At 41.7% G+C, this 16,138-nt stretch overlaps 1 protein-coding gene across 6 annotated transcripts in view; it reads left to right on the top strand.

Annotated features, from left to right (window-relative positions):
* THRB (thyroid hormone receptor beta) overlaps nt 1–16,138 on the top strand; it is a 161,370-nt gene that overhangs the window by 39,111 nt on the left and 106,121 nt on the right. For 2 of the 6 annotated variants that reach the window (XM_055708175.1, XM_055708177.1), the window contains exon 3: nt 9,721–9,829. The exons of the other annotated variants lie outside the window; for them this stretch is intronic. The gene's annotated coding sequence lies outside the window, so the exon portion shown is untranslated. The remainder of the gene's footprint in view (nt 1–9,720; nt 9,830–16,138) is intronic. 6 annotated transcript variants of the gene reach the window in all.

The following is a 16,138-nucleotide window of genomic DNA, read 5'->3' on the forward strand; positions in this document are numbered from 1 at the left end:
TAGGCAGTGAGAGACGTAGAAGTTCTAACCTTTTACTCAAGTAAGTACGAATGCAGTCTAGCAGGAAGTTCAAAGTAAAATGCATGTATATCCTAGAGTTCTTTTTAAAATGGATTTTATGTGCAGCCAGCCAGGATCGACGGCTAATTTTGTTCACAACAGAGAACAGTTTATCTCAAAGTTAAAAAGCCGCCCTCCCCCCAAAAAAACGAAAAGATCTCAAAAAGATAAATGTAAACTGAGCTGAAAGCCACCATGCCTGTTAAATTGATTTGAGTTGTATGGTGAACTAGATTTGTTAAAATTACATTGGAGGAAAAAACCCAACACACCAGCCTCAAATGCTTTGCTTTTCAGTGAGAAAGCTGCCTCAGCCATGCCCGCCCAGCTCAATGACGGAAGGGGACGGTCTAGTGGCTCTGGAGAGTCACACTTACTGGTTAGTTTCTAATTCCTTGATCTTACGTGATATACCGGTCTCTTTATTCAGAGGCTTCACTTGTGTAGTACAAAAGGATATTGTGCGCAGGGAGTATTTCTTACCTGAGCTGCTCTGTGAAGAGCCGTGGGAGAGTTTGGCCCTTGGAGGGCACGAGCTCTCTGTGGGTTCTGGATACTGCTGAAGTCGGAGTGTGGCTGGGGGGTCAGACATGGCTTCCTATGAAAGGTGCAGCTCCTGCAATCTTCATCAGACAGGAGAATGGGAGACTTAAATTTCTTGCTCCTCCTGTGATTTCACTTGAGGGGTTTTGTTTGCAGAGGGAGCTAGGGCTAAATGGAGTCTACTGTATTTTTCCTTCAAACGTGAACTTCTGACTGAAGTTTCTTCTGCTGTTTCCCCTTTCTGCTCAAGAGTCAGTAAGAGCTCTTCCCTGGTACCATGACGGGCAGACCTGTATCTGTAATGAATCAGTCCCGAGACAGTCATCGTGCTTGCATTTCAGAAACAGGACACATCTGCTCATTAATCCTCTCTCTCTTTTCATCTGTTAGAAGCTTGTTTCCATCCTTCTAGTCATCAGCATCTTTCATTGTCCTTTCACAAATTGATTTAAAAACCTATCGTCCCTCTTAGATTTAATAATCACAGAAAAAAACAGAGGTAAAGATAAAATAATAAAATTTGAGGGAGGGAAATGTAAATTTTGAACTTAGACTTGGTGTACACACACCTCACAGAGGGGCAGCAGGTTTCCATAAAGGTCAGCCAGATACCAAGGAAAAAGTTCTCTGCCACATCGTGAGTGCCACCACGGTAAAGAAGTACTGAAATTTTGCTAACTGTGAGGTTGTCGGTTTAAAATGTGTCATAGTCCTTTACTTACAGTAGATAGGTGGTACTGAGAGACTCCTATTGAGCAGTTATGACAAGTGTTGACATTTCCGACTTCCATAATGTTAAGATGCTAACCATGCACACCATTAGTCTCACCCCCTTATTGGGGCTGATGCAGAGCGCCTTACATTTTACAGTTACAGAGCAGATTTGTGAAATGTAGAGACATACAGGACAGTAAAAAATTCAGTGTCGAGCCACTTTAAGATACAATGACAGTACTAACCCATCAAGATTTCCAGATAAGTAGCCACAATGCAGATGTTCACTAGCTCTGAATTTCTTGAGATATAGGAAGTTGTGTTTTTTCTGGCCAATATTCCATTTCTGAAAATAAACTGATTGGAAAATATTGGGATTTATAGGAAGAGCTCCAGCCTGGCTGGCAGCAAAAGCTAAGTGAAAATGGCAGGCAGTGCTCACTTTGTTCAGCAGCCTGTCCTCAGTGGGAAAATGCCAGACCCCGGTGTGTTCCCATTCTGCATGGGTGCATTTGATGTTCTGTTTCCAAACATTATCTAAAGGTAAAGCTTTCACATATAGGAAGAGGCAGAGGCTAAACATGAGACTACTGTAAAATGTATTAGTGTCCATAATTCTGTTTAAATGTTATTATTCCTTCATTCTTTGAAATAAAATTAAAACAGAACCTGCATTGATTTCTTGTTCTTACGGGATCCTAAATGCTGGTTCTCATTGGCATAGCATCGCACTCATTGTATCAAAACCTTTTAGATCCTCTTAACTTTTTTTGCCTTCCTTAGAATGCAAGTACAGTTTGCTCCAGCTAAGTCTTAAATTAAGTGGAAATTGCACAAATAGGAGTTATTTGAAGCTGCAGAATGATTTTACAGTCATGCTTATGCAATGAGCTAGAGCTGCACAGCTGACCAGAGAACAGTTCTTAGTTCACGATTCCAGCCTGTTTTTCACTTCAGAAGCTTTTTAAACTTCCCTTTAGTCTTTATGCATCATTTTATGTGGTTTAACTAAAATTCTGAGGAGAGGAAGGAAAATGAACCATGGACCTGAAGAAATGTGCAAGGACAGATGAAGAGGGAGGTTTTGTGTAGGAGAGGGCGTGGAGAAAGCAGTGCTGTAAGAACAGTTTGATCAAAATGCTTGGGATGGTGAAGTGGCATATAGGAAAAATTAGATTAACTAGAAAGAATGCATGTCAGGAGAGATGCAATTTATTGGACTAGAAAAGTCTTCCTCAAGGTCAGCAAGTGGCATAATTTTCCCAAGAAACTGCATCTATTCTTTGGGAATTGAAAACTTGATTGAGTAAACACTAGAAGATGCCACTATAAGAACTGTGCTGCTGGAGGTGAGCACTCTGAGCAGAAATCCTTTCCTACCTCTGTATTGTGACTTGCTTGAGACAGCTCCATGAGTCTGGTTCAGACTTGGGATAAAACCATAAGGTATGTTTTCTCTGCTCTCTCTTTTCCCCCTAGATGTTATTTTACTGCAGCTTGGCTCTGTCCACATAGGCTGGAGCAGACTGTGTTGTAACTTGCTTTAGCCGCTGCTGAATTTAACAGCTTTTGGCTTTGTAACCAATGCCTTAGGAGAACTCTTGCTCATCTGTTCCCTGAGCCAAAGGAAAACTCCTCCAGTAGCTTTCCCAGTGTTTTCTCTGGCTGGAACGCATAGTTACCAATTGCTAGGTGAAGATAAACTATCTTTAATCATCTTTTATTTTTGTATTTTTGGTTTGTCCAGCTGACATATTCTAAGACATTCACTTGGACTAGAACGGTAAAAGAGCCCTTTCACAATAGATTTTTTTCTTTTCTTTTCCTTGTGCCCCATGTAACTGAAATCTCCCACTGGTGGGGAAAAATGCTTTGCCTTGATGTAAATGTGTGGCAAATAGTTGAATTGTGAACCAGTCAGTCACATTTCTCCCTTAAGAGTATTTTTCATAACAAAAGGATTTATCTTTGGAATCTTGTTCAGAAATTTCTTTACATGGGTTTCCTAGTCCTTCACGATTGGCTCTCAGGAAACCAGATCCTATTGGCATTTAATGTGTTGCTAGAAATGTGTCTGCTGGGAACTTCTTAAACAGGATTGCAATAAACATTTGGATTATATTTTGCAAGTACAAATCACTGGCAGATATTTGCATATTTACTTGTTGAGTTTCAGCTTCCACTTCAGGTTAGATGAGACATAAACAATTACACAGCACCTCTGGCAAGGAATTGGTCTAAAAAGCATGTCAAAGCAACACTGGGAATTCAGAGGAAGATTTCTGAGTTTTAGAAGGAACTGTGAAAGGCTTCCACATCATTTTATCTCCATAAATTTTGTATCAAGTATGGAATTAATGTTGCAGGCTTTTACTCTGATACATCTTTTTTGTTTTACTCTGATATATCTTTCTAAAAAAATATTCGTGGCAATGCTGGTCAGAGGCAGGGACTGCACGATTGCATTGTTAAGGGAAAAAATGACCCTAATTTAAAGCCAGCTAAAAGATTGCTGGTTTTTTTTGCCAGAGTCTGTGGATCGATCTCTGTATTGTGCTTTCTAATGGAGGCCACAGATAAGTGTGATCTGCCAGAAAGGTGTTAGTAGTTTCTGCAACTAGTTCAGGTTATGCTGGCACAGTCAGGTGAAGTGTGACACCTGCTGTACTGCTGACCTGCCTGGTGATGATACACAGTTGGAATCTCAGAGGCATTTTCTGGCAAGAAATGCCTAGCAATTTCAGACTTCATGGTGGTTTGATGATGATTCCGAGAAAAAAATACAGCCTTCAAACTAATTTTCACATGTCCTAAAGGAGCTTTTGGCAGAGGTCTGCCAAGGTCAGTAGGCTAGGTACAACAGCATGCTTGTCACCTAGCAGAGGAAATACCTGGTGAGAAGTATTCTCGGCCTGCTTCATTTTAGGAAAATCACCGTGGAAATTATGAGAGAAAAATAATGTAATTATAATTAGTATAGTGTTTATAGTGGATACACATTCCAAAATCTTTAGCAACAGTGAAGGTGTCTTCATAGTTTTCAGGAACTATACATTTACAGAAGCAATTAGATCACTTTGGCTAACCTTGAATATCTTCTGAACTTGACATTTACTGTCCATTTGCATCTTTGAAAGTCCTCCCAGTTATTCACAATTACATTTGATGCCTGGCTGCTTTGTTTACATGAAAATGATTGACATATCCTTTCTGTTTGTGTCTCTGTGCCTTACTTGTTTAGTAACATTGCTGGATTTTAAGTTCTGGAGATAAAAGAAGGCACTAAGGGTACAAGGCTTTCCTGCAGTTCATTGCTTGTCCTTTTTTGCACGTGCGGATATGCAGGGAAGCCTTGTACTGAAAGTGAAACTGATAAACTTCCAATTCTCAAACAAAGTGCTATTTTTATTATATAATAAAAGAGTTCAGATGACACTCTGCTTTGTACTCTGTTCCTACACATCCACATGTCTTTTGAAGATCTGTCCTTATTATTTGTGCTATAAAATCTGTGTTGATTCATGGGAAGAACTCAATAAGGTGTGGTTTAGGTTGTATGATCTAACTCCTTAGTATGGTTTCACACTTTGATGGGAATAATCAGGGGTTGGAGTCTGTACTTCAATTTGGAAAAAGGTATCCTTGTTAAATCCTTTAACATTTTCTTTTCAGCCACATGCTTCAGTAATCATTTCTAATTTTGCAGAAAACTATAATAATTCTGTTCTGTATCTGAAGTTCATGTATTTATTTTTCTTTTCACAAGCATGAGGAGTTATCTCTTAGTACTTAGCCTCTTACCAGAAAATGAAGATCACTCATCTGTTCATCCATTTTTCTTTAAGTTGTAGTAAAGCTTCATGTACAAGAATTCCTGCCCTACATTGTAATAATTCTTTCTTTTTTTCCTTTCTCTGGTGTTTGCAGGACCTGTTTGCAGTTTTCAGTAGGTTAAACTTCTTGTAGCTGAAGGATATGAAGGAGGTTTTCTGCTTTTGGTCATAGCTGAAACCTTTCACCTAAGGGAGTTTCGTTCAGGCTGGGCAGATAACTGCCTTTCCGATGTGGCCAAAAATTTTGAAAGTCAGTGGCTGGAGGAGGCCAGCGTGTAATGAAAATTTGGAGCCTGGATGGGGTTTGTCTGGGCTGTTTATTTTTCCTTGAAGGCAGAGACAGGGAAGGATGTGCAATGATAGAGCGCTGAATGAAGGATAGCAGAGAAGACACTGAGACTGGATGCAGGAACAGAAGATTTGCTTTCTTCAATGTTACCCGATAGGATCTATTTTTACATAGAAATGTCACCTGACAGAAGTCAGGAGAAATAATATCCAGGTAGTTTAGATGCAGCTCAAGGCTGGGAGCTAAAGACGTGAGGGAGAAGAGAAGAAGCAGTTGAGGTGATCTGAATGCACAGCTGTATATAAAAATAGTAGTTGGAAGGGAGAGGTCTTTGAGGAAGCTGACCACAGATGCATGTGGTTCTAATCACAGCATAGAGGCTGGCACTAATTGGTAGTGGAGAAAAGAAGTGAAAGACTGATTTGTTGTGACGGAGAGCTCAAAAGAAAAAGGGAAAACAGATGACACCAGAGAAGAGTGGCACCAGAAAAAAAGGAGGGTAAGTTGGAGATAACTGGAGACTTAAGGCTGAGGAGGACCAAGGATGTCATTAAAGAACTGGGGAGAGAAACCAGCAGATAGTTGGACAACAGCAGGGGAAACGGGAAAAAAAACTCATCAAGATCTGGGATTCCTAGTGATATGAGGAAGATGCCTATGTGTGTGTCTGAAGACTCCTTTTCTTTAGGTAGAAAGACACATCCATCAGCAGAGCTTAGCTAGCAGGAGAAAGAGTGGTGTTTTGTCTTCCAGGAGCAAAGAAACACCATACAAACATGAAGCTGAAAACGGTCCTGAAGAAGAAACTTGAGATAAAGATCTCAGCATCTCTGTTAGAACAAAACAAGGATTTATATGTCAAGCCAGAGAAAAGTCTCCTAAAAGCTGTGGCTGGTGTGGTACCAGTGGAATTACTTTGATCTCAGAGAAGGAAGGTGAGAGAATGACAAGCTAATGAAGACTACAAAGATTCATGACAAACTCAGGGTCATGCAGGCATTAAGAGGACTTCATGCAATGGGCTTCTCTGTACTAGTAAATTAAATGGTCTTTGGAAGCATTCCCAGGCCCTGGAAATCAATTGTCTCTACTGTTAACTGTCCCTGTCCTAGTTTTAGTTTATATTTACGGGAACTCACCTGAACTGTTCCCAGGTACAGTTTGACAGTTATCATGGGATAACTGGTGTGCTGAATGACATCAAGTGTTCAGCTCTTCGGGATATCAAGCCCACACGGCAAGCTCATCTGAAAGAGCCTATCTCCAGACCACGTATGTTGTTTCAGACCACGTCAAACTCTTGCATTAGTTTTTTCACGGTGTGCTGTGTTGCTGGAGCAGGATTTCGTGGAGAGGATGCAAAATGTGTATCAAGTGTAATGTTGGGAAGTGTTTTGGGTTTGTGTGGCTGAACTTGAATGCGAGGTGATAATAACACCTCCAAATTGTGACAGAAATTAATTTTAATGTCTTTTTTTGTTTCTGTTGGCCTTTACATGTTTCTATAAATGCTGTGTAGTTGAACGAATACCAGACTGATGAGCGTGGAAGCCTGCCTGTCAATGTCTCAAAGGGAAAACCTTCAAATATAAATAGTCTTAAAAATATAAATAGTGAAATCTCTACTGTATTCATCACTGACCACTTTCTTTTTGCCTTTCATTGCGTCTCCCATTTTATTTTTAGCAATGCTTACTTAAAATAGTTTTGCTGCTTTCCTGTTGGCGATTAGAAGGCCACTCTGGAATCCAAGTGATTTCTAAGCTGGATGGTGAGGAAAGTTCCTTACTTCGAGCAGCATGAGCCTGAAGTCATGTCTGTCCAGGCTTTCTTTGCTGAAGCATCAGCTTTGTCTGTTCTGTTGATTTCACATACATATTCTTGAATTGGTTTCAAAATGTGATTCCAGTGTCGTTCAGGACCTCCGGTTCTTCTTACATCGATGTTACTCTGTGTCCCCCTCATAAGTTCGTAGCTCTGGTCTTAGCTAACTTACTAAAGTCAGTACTCTTCACAAATGTCACTATGTTGGTAAGCATAACGTTTGTAGATTTTAGTTTTTTTTAATTCCACGAAATCTAGAATGGGCACATGCTGGTGATCACCTCAGCTGCACACAAAATAACATGAACAAATTTAAATTTTTACGTCCCTTGGGCCTTAGCCAGACTTCACTGTTAAAACTGCAGTATAGTGTCCACTTACCGTTTGTGCTGTTAAATTCTTCTTCTCTGTGTGTTAATAAATACATAATTTTAGAGTAGGGTTGAACCTAGTGTGAGCCACGCTACTGTTTGGTGAGGTTTGCAGGCCAAAGCTGATCTTCCAACACTACTTGCTTGAAGAGGCTGCAGATGCATCATGACTTGGTTGGGCTTTTTTCTCCTGAACTGCCTCAAGAAAAGGAAATAAGTCTTGGGAAGGACGAGCTGGTTATCTATACACTGCTTTAACCATCTCTGCCTCAAAGTGGCAGGGCAAGATGAAGTAGTTACATGGGAGCTTCCTACAGGAGTGGTACTCACCAGACAGCATGGTCAGTCCAGTAGCTGGGAACGAGGATCCACGCTGGAGGATTTCTAGAGAAGGGTTGTATGGAAGGCATGGGTTGGAGTGTGCCTGCTGCATGGTATCATGACGTGGATACTGACAGCCAGCAGCAGCTCCTGATGGGCTTGAGACCAAGTGCAGGGTCACCCAGCTTCTTTACTGGGGTGCTTCGAAGGTATCATCGAGGTCAAAGGTTACCATGGGAGCATCTGCTGTGCCCCGTGGCTGCTTGGGCAATGTGACGGGACAGTGTAGAAATCCATTTCTTTAAGGCATAGAAGGTCACAGTTGGTTCCTTGTATGTCTGACTACATGCTTCGGTCTCAGCCTGAGATGCTGCCATGGGAAGGAAGCAAGATGAGAAGTCTTGTGGCAGAGAGAAGCAAGACTGGTTTTATGTCCACATCAACAGCAGAAACAGGCTTCCCGGCCCTTCAGCAGCAGCAGCGGTTTCCTCTCATGCCAAGCCAGGAGGCCCATCTGTACAGGTGGACAAGCCCCAGGCTCAGCACGCACGTCAGCCGTGCCAAGGTTTTTTGCTTCTGTTTCTTGTGGTATTGGTGGAGTCCCAAGATCTGGGAGCTGAACGTCGTTAGGACAAGAGATGTTGCTGCCTCTGCCGAATGCTTTGCTACTGTGGTCACTCTCGTGAGACCACTTGTACCTTGAGCTTCTTGCAGCTGTGGAGAGGCAAAGAAAGGAGCAGAAATGTGTTGTGCAGCTGCCTTTGAGAGGTGCAGGAGGCATTGCCGTTAGTTAGGAAATCCCTGAAATGGCCAGCTGCTGCTCGTAGGTTAAAGCTGTTTTCCTGCCCTTGTTAGGGGGGGGGTATTTCTCCTGCTGGTAGGCTGTCCTGGAGATGCCTCAGCTTTACATCCAAGCAGATTGCTAATGCATCCAGTCAATGACAGGTAAAATGGTCTGTGTTCATGTGGCTTTGAGACTTTGGGGAATCGTGGAATCATTTAATCATCGATTTTTGTATTTATGCTTCAAGGCACGCCAGTGTCTGCAAGCTTTTTGTTAGTTTTAAATGCAATTTCTGTAGTTTTATTTTTATACAGTGCCTTGGGATGCTTACTGTGGAAGGCTCTTAAAATAGGTGTAACTTAATGTGCTGTTCAGAATTCTCATTAATCTGCTTGTCTTCACTCTTACCCAGAGGTAAAATACAAAGCCTACAGAGTAAGGAGTTTGGAATAAAATGATAGAAAATGGGGCTCTGAAATAAAGACATTCAGCACTGAGGACTCAGACTAACGGTGGAGGAAACAGAACAGGATGTTCAGAAAGTCCAAGCCCTTTGGCATGAGTTAAGGAGCTTGGAAAATAAGCAGGGCTACAGTGAATTTGTGAAACAATGTTTGTCTTCCTAAACTGAATGCTGGAAAGCATCCATTTCACACTTTGCCTTTGCCAGCGCCCTGATACCTATTGTAGCACTCATCTTCTGGCCTCTTTATTTTCAGAGAAGCGTTTGACTTTGCGTTTAGAAGTTTCCTGCTTTCTTGTGGTGCTAACACGATCGCGTTGTGGCTGTGGGACTAAGCTTTGGAGTCTGAGTCTTTGGTCCTGCTGTACCGCCCTGTTTCTGATGTTTGTATTTTAACTGCAGGGATGGGCTTGAAAGACTCCTCTTCTGCTTTGCATCAGCATTGCTTTGTCTGCATTGGTAAATTACTCAGGGCCACGACTTGTATCTTATGATTGTCCGTATTGTTTAATTTCTAGCACATTCCATGACATGGTTTTGGCCCGTGCCAACTAGCACATTCCCAGATGACACCTGTGGCAGGATGACGTGGGAGAGGGACTGTTCTCAGCAGGCATTACTGAAAAGGTAACGGTGTTCTGCAGGGGAAGAGAGCATAGAGGCGCAAGTTTGAGCTGGCTGTGCCATTTCCCCCCAAGCCTCTGGATATCAATGCATCTTATACACTAGAACAGTCTCTCGGGCTTAGCATTTGAGAAGGATGCTGAAATACAAGCTTTTGCTTCCTAACTGCATCACTAGTGCCGTTATCCACAGCAATATCAAGCCACCTCCCCCTCCTCCCCATGGACCATCTGCTCAGGCTTACAGCACCACTTCCATAGCGCTAAGATCTTTTCTCTTTGAATAAGAGTCAGGTTAGGGGCACAACTGAAGTTTTACGTCAAGCTGGCAATACAACAAAACCAAAACCTGTGAGCTTGAGTGAACTTTCTGGAGAGTGAGTGGTCTTCGACCGTGCAGCTCATTTGCAAGTTCAAAAAGCCAGCGTTGTCACAGGCCCGCAACAGCAAGTTAGAGAAATAATTACTGTTCTGGTATGTCTATATTTACTTATCACACAGGGCCATGGTAATTGCACATACAGAGCATACATTTGCTTGTACGCATGGATTTTTTTTGAACTTCACGCCTATAGTTCACCCTTCAGGCTTTGTTTGTAATGCTTCATGTGAAAGTAGGTAGTGTTTACTTGCCTCTGTGGGGCTTCTGGTTTGTAAAGCCCTCTGCAGTTCTCTGTTGAAAGGGATCATTGAAATCCTGAGCACTGCTGGTGCTTTGGCTGATTGTGTTGTTCCAAAAAATTGGTTGTGTAAGATACACCTATATATGCAATGCTCTTTATAATCCTTGGTTGCTCCCTTTCTGACTTTTTCTATTGACTGAGATTTTAGTTGCAAATGGAGATGTTATTAAAACCATAGTCTTCCTCACTCACCCACTGTTGAAAGTGTTCTTTTCATTTAGGTAGCACATGGTGGACTAGTAGAATGTACATCACTAGTAGCTGTGGACTGCATAGACTTGGGGGGTTTTGTCGTGAAAATTACAGGATTGGCTGCACCAGTGAACATCTATTTAGCATCAAGATTTAATCTCCTGAGCTGGTTCTTGGTGCCTCTGGAGCAGGAAAGGAAGAAACCACCACTGAGTTATTGGACTAATCAGTATAGCTTTTCTTCATCATTACGCTCTCTGTACAGCGCTGTTATCGTGGGGATCAGAAACACTGGGCAAAAAGGATTTTGTTGTGTCAGTGTGAGGTGGAATGATGTTGTTACAAGCTGGTTTAGTGAGCAGTTTTATTTTGAGGCTAGTCAGGGCCATGATGGTAACAGTCGCGCAGAAATTGTTGTGAAAAACAAAAGGCTGAGAGAGGTGCAGAGCCTCCTATGTAAACTATGTTTACGGTTATTGCCAGTCTGTGTGCTGCTTTCACTATTTATTAGCTGAAGAGACCAAAAAATCAATCTGGAAGGGATTGTGCTGACTACAAGATTTTGTAGCCTTTGGTGGTGCCAGCTGCGAAAATAGGCAAATTTGGCTGCAGTGGAAGGGCGTGATGGGGCAGCTCCAGCCCAACTGCTACCCTGGAGGCGTTTTGGAGGCTTTGGCTGGGAGCCGTGAAATGCATCTCCCTGGGGAGGACTGCATTGCAAACAGACCTTGCCCTTCCCTATCAGTGAATTCCTTTGGCAGTAGGCTGGCACTAGAACACCTACAAATATCTATGATAAAGCTGCAATGATTTTTCCCCTCTGAGATCAGGACGGGGTTTGCATTGTGTTCATCAATACTTATCTCACATAGGACTCTCAAAAGGTCTCACTGTAGCAGCCATTCATTAGTGGTGGCACTGTACCTGGCTGAAGGCCAGGTAAAAACAGGTTTCTCAATTTCTCTCTCTTACACGGCCTAAACCAAACGCTGACAGCTCCCCATTGAGTTAGGTGGGTGTTGGTTGGATCAAGCCAGTCTGTTATAGGGAACAGGACTGGAGGAGTAGCTCCTGTGTCTCCTTGGAGTTTAGCTTTCTTAAAGAGCAGAAGGAAAAGAACTGAAAGGTTCTCTGCACCCCAACCCAAAGACTACCTTTGAAATAGGATACGTGTTTACATATATGAAGAGATTAGCGTTAGAAGTAACTTGGAGGTAATAAAATAAGCCTTTATGAATGCTTCAGAGCACTTTCTCTTTTCCCACGGAATTATGGTCTCGGTAGCTTGGTCAGCTCTGTAGGAAGTGTCTTTGTGGGAAGGGGTTAATGCACAGGGAGAAGAGTCTGCCGAACAGAGCAAGCTTTCTGCTACAAATTAGAAGTTTAAAAAAGTCAAAATTGCTTTGTCATCCTTTTACACTTTCTTAAATTGAGTTCATCTTTTTCAGGGAATAATTAATCTTTCTTGTTCATTTTATTTACTTATTTTCCCTTTCCTATGTAAAGTGTTGAGATCGCTCAAGGAAATGACAGGTCTCAATAAGAGCCAATCTCTGCTTCAGGCTAGACCAGTGCTAGTTCATGCGGACTGTAATGACAGTTAAATTGTTGCTAAACTAAGTATGCAGGTCAATGGGTAGGTTTCTCCATCCTATACTGGAGCTCATCCTGCTGTATGGTTTACTGCTTTTAGGGCCTGCAGTAGCAAGATTAAAGAAAGTGCTGCTTTGCCTACCTAGCTCCTTCTTGAACACAGGGGGAAAAGACTTGTGAAACCCTGAGCACACAGAAAACAATGAGAGATCCACGCTTACCTTGTTGCAGTTATTTGTGGGCTTTTCCATGCTTTCCTGCAGGACAGATTGCTGTGTTGCCTCAGTTTCATTAGTGTTGTTCAGACATCAGTTATTCAGTCCCTACCCTTGCACAAGTGCCAAAAATCACAGATGTGGAAGTCTTGGACACTGATTTTTCACAGTGTTCGTGACAAAAAGGCAGCTGGCTTCAGAGATCAGAGGCATCTTTGAATATGAAAAAATCCTCTTTAATGTATGCTTTTTTTGTAAAGGCAGTTGCTCATTCAGAAGACCACAGTCAAGTGCAAGTACCCTCAGCTGGAACCCTTGTCCCTCTGCTGCAGCACATGTGGTCTTGCTGCTGTTTAGAGTCAATGGGGTTGTTTGAGCCACTGCAGCTCCTTACCCAGGCTTATCATTAGCTGCTGAATTTTAAATACTTTCTGGAGTTTGCTCCCTTAAAAATATGGTAGCCGTCAGTAGAAAAACTACTGAAATAACAAGTGTCAGACTTGTTTTCTCTTCTAGGTACTATATGGTTCCATAACAAATAAAGGGTATAGATTGTTTATTTTTATTCAAATAAATGATTTGCCACAGCTGGAAAGGAAGGGGAACAGCCATGAGCTGGAAATAAAATTTACAGCACAGTTCTGTGTATGTTGTCAGGAAATCATTCCCATGCAACCCTGCAATGGCACAGGGATTTCAGGGATTATGTTCAGATTAAATGTCAACAAGAGCTGAGCCTTGGCAGTACGCCAGGAAGGTCATATGAGGCAAGTCCCAAACTTTTACATTCAAATAAAAATGTGTTCTGCTTAATACCCGTAATATGCTGCAAATGTTAACACAGCTAATGACTTGGGTTAAGAAATCTCATCACAACCTGATTATTTTTTAATTATTTTTTTAAATTTAGATTTAGGGCTTCTTGCTGCTTTTTGGTACTTAAGACTTTGTCAACAATTTTATTTGGGGGTTATGCCTCTATGTGGAAATTTTTTCTTAGTAGCACAACATAAAGGAATAGTCTAAAACTTCTACAAGTCCTAAAACTACAAGTTTCAAGTTACACATAAATGGAACAATAACCTGCTAATACTTCCACAAGGATTATTATTTCACAGAAACATCCCTATTATTTCTAAGATGAAGTCTAGGATGCTGTATTTCCATGGCAATTATGGGAGAATAGTTTGTTATTAGGAGGGAATGAGAAAATAAATACCAATATGTAGTTGAGGATTGTTCTTTTATTCATCTGTAGTTGGTCTTTGCCATTCCAAAATACCTGTGCAATTATGAAGGGATATGCTGACAGTCTCATACTGCGTTGAGATTGTCTTCTTTTGGTTTAATCTGATCTCTGTTTACAGTAGATTGGTTTTAACTACAGAAGGATGTTCTTACTCTGAGGGCTATCTACACGTGGAGTTGTAGGGCCTTAGCTATACTGCTTGAAATCAGTACTCTTTTAATCTACTTGCCAACTCTGAAAAAAGCTGAAACTATTATAAAATCGATGTATCAAATCCCTGAAGTACTCTAAATGTGATCCTACTAGTGCATACTATTAAGGGTATATGATGCTTTTCAATGTATCATTTCATTTGCTCTCTAGCACTAAACCCTGCAGTGGTGTGAACGCACCTTCCTGATGCCCCTCCTGGGAACTGGGGTTTTCTGAGAGAATTTTCCTGAGACTTCTTTTGGATGTGACCAACATGCTGGATCGAACCACAGCGGTTGGTTTTGGTTTGCCAGTGAGCTTCAGTATATGCTGCATTGTTCCAAAATGTAAATGGGAGCAAAACTTGGAGTCATTAGCTAAAGCAGCTGATGATTCTGTGGATTCAGGACTCCACCTCTCATTTCAAATTATATATACATCCCACTGATTATAGGTGTACTGTATACACATGAATACATACTTATATACACAGATACGCATGGGTGTGTAGACATATGTGTGTATGTGCATGCTGAAGTTTATTGTCCCCTTCCTCCTCCTGCCTTTCCCCACCTTGCCTGCTGCAGTGAGGCACAGGGGAGGGGAGAAAACTGTTTTAGCTGACAGTGGCCAACATTGCCATGGGGGTTGTGCAAACTGATCTGCAGTTGATTAAGCATGGAGGTTGGGAGAGAACAATTAGAACTGTCAGATTCTGGAAAGGGTCCCAGTGATAACATTGGGGTCAAAAATCAAACTGAAAACCCCCAGGAGATGTGGCTGGCTGCAGCAGCAGGACACTAGGCTGGGTGACCGGGGTCCTGAGGCAGAGGTGCTGCTGACTTTTGCAGTACAACAGATCCAGTCGGTTTGTTGTTTCTGAAAGGTATGGTATGCAACCCTCAACGTATCAACGCTTCTTTAAAGAGCAGATTTAAAAATTGTGGTTTAGAAGTCAGTCCTTCAAATACTATTTATAAATAAAGTAAATTAGTGATTATTTTCATGAAGTTACCACTTTGTAAAAGTACCACTTATTTGTCCTGAATTATGAAATTGGTAGGATTTTTTCCATTACTTTTACAAGACCTTTTTTTGAAGCTACAGTCAGTGCAATTTTACCATCCTACAGCCCAAAACACACGGAAATAAATCAACCCTTATTTCCTTATTTGTTTGAAGCTAATGTGACAACAAATAGTTTGTTAGCATACATTATTTCTTTGTACTACAAAATATGCAAATATTTCAATAATGATACTTTTATCTCTATGATATTTTAAAAAACATGATACAACATGTTTCTCCAGTAATTGAGTTACATAAAAGCAGCTTCACATCAACATATTGCTTTTACAAAACACTCCCTCTATTTCAAGTTAAAATGTGTGTTCAGCTTGGGAATATGCTCATAAAGAAACTTTGTTTACCTTATTAAGAAACACTTGTGTATTCTCTTAAGTTTCAGATATTTTATTTTTTTTTTAATATTCATTTTTTCAGTTTCTGGACTCCTGCCTGCCCAGGCTGTCCAGGGCTGGCAAAGGTTTGGTAAGTTACGGTGCTACTGAGTTCTGCAGTTAAATTGAGTTGGTTTCTTGTTTATGAAGGATGCGGTTTGACTCCCTTGGCCTTTTTTTTCCCCTTCTGTGAATATTTTCTGTAACTGGATGCTTGTTTTCTAGTATTAATCCTTAGTGGCTTGACCATGACAGTTTTCCCTCTAAATCTGGTAGAACCATCAAAACTGACATTATCCTCAGCAGGGTTTGTCCAGCTTCGTACCTGTGCAGCGCTGTGTTGCTGGCATTTATTTAAGCGGGGTTGTTTTAAGGGACTGTGAGGTATTTTGGCTCAGCAGCCGCGCCAGCTCAGTGCAGCCTCACTCTCCCTGTGTCACTGCACTGGTGCCTTCTCAGAAAGGCAGGTGGTGCGGTGCCCATGATGTCCCGAGGACCGTGAAGGCAGGTGTGCTGCTTGGTACCTGTGTGCTGGGGCAGATGGGGGTGACCCACGTGTGCTGGCCACCCAGCTTGGGTTCCTCAGGTCAGTGCTAGATGAGGATTGAGTACTTAGGGGTGAGTAAGGTTGCATCGTTTGTATCCTGAATTATTTGAAGTGTTTTATCTTAATGTGAAAAGCACGATGCGCTAGGGAGGAGTAGGGGTTTCTCCTTCTTTCCCAAAGAA

The sequence above is a fragment of the Falco cherrug genome, chromosome 4 (genome assembly GCF_023634085.1).
Source record: "Falco cherrug isolate bFalChe1 chromosome 4, bFalChe1.pri, whole genome shotgun sequence".
In the NCBI taxonomy this organism is placed as follows: Eukaryota; Metazoa; Chordata; class Aves; order Falconiformes; family Falconidae; genus Falco; species Falco cherrug.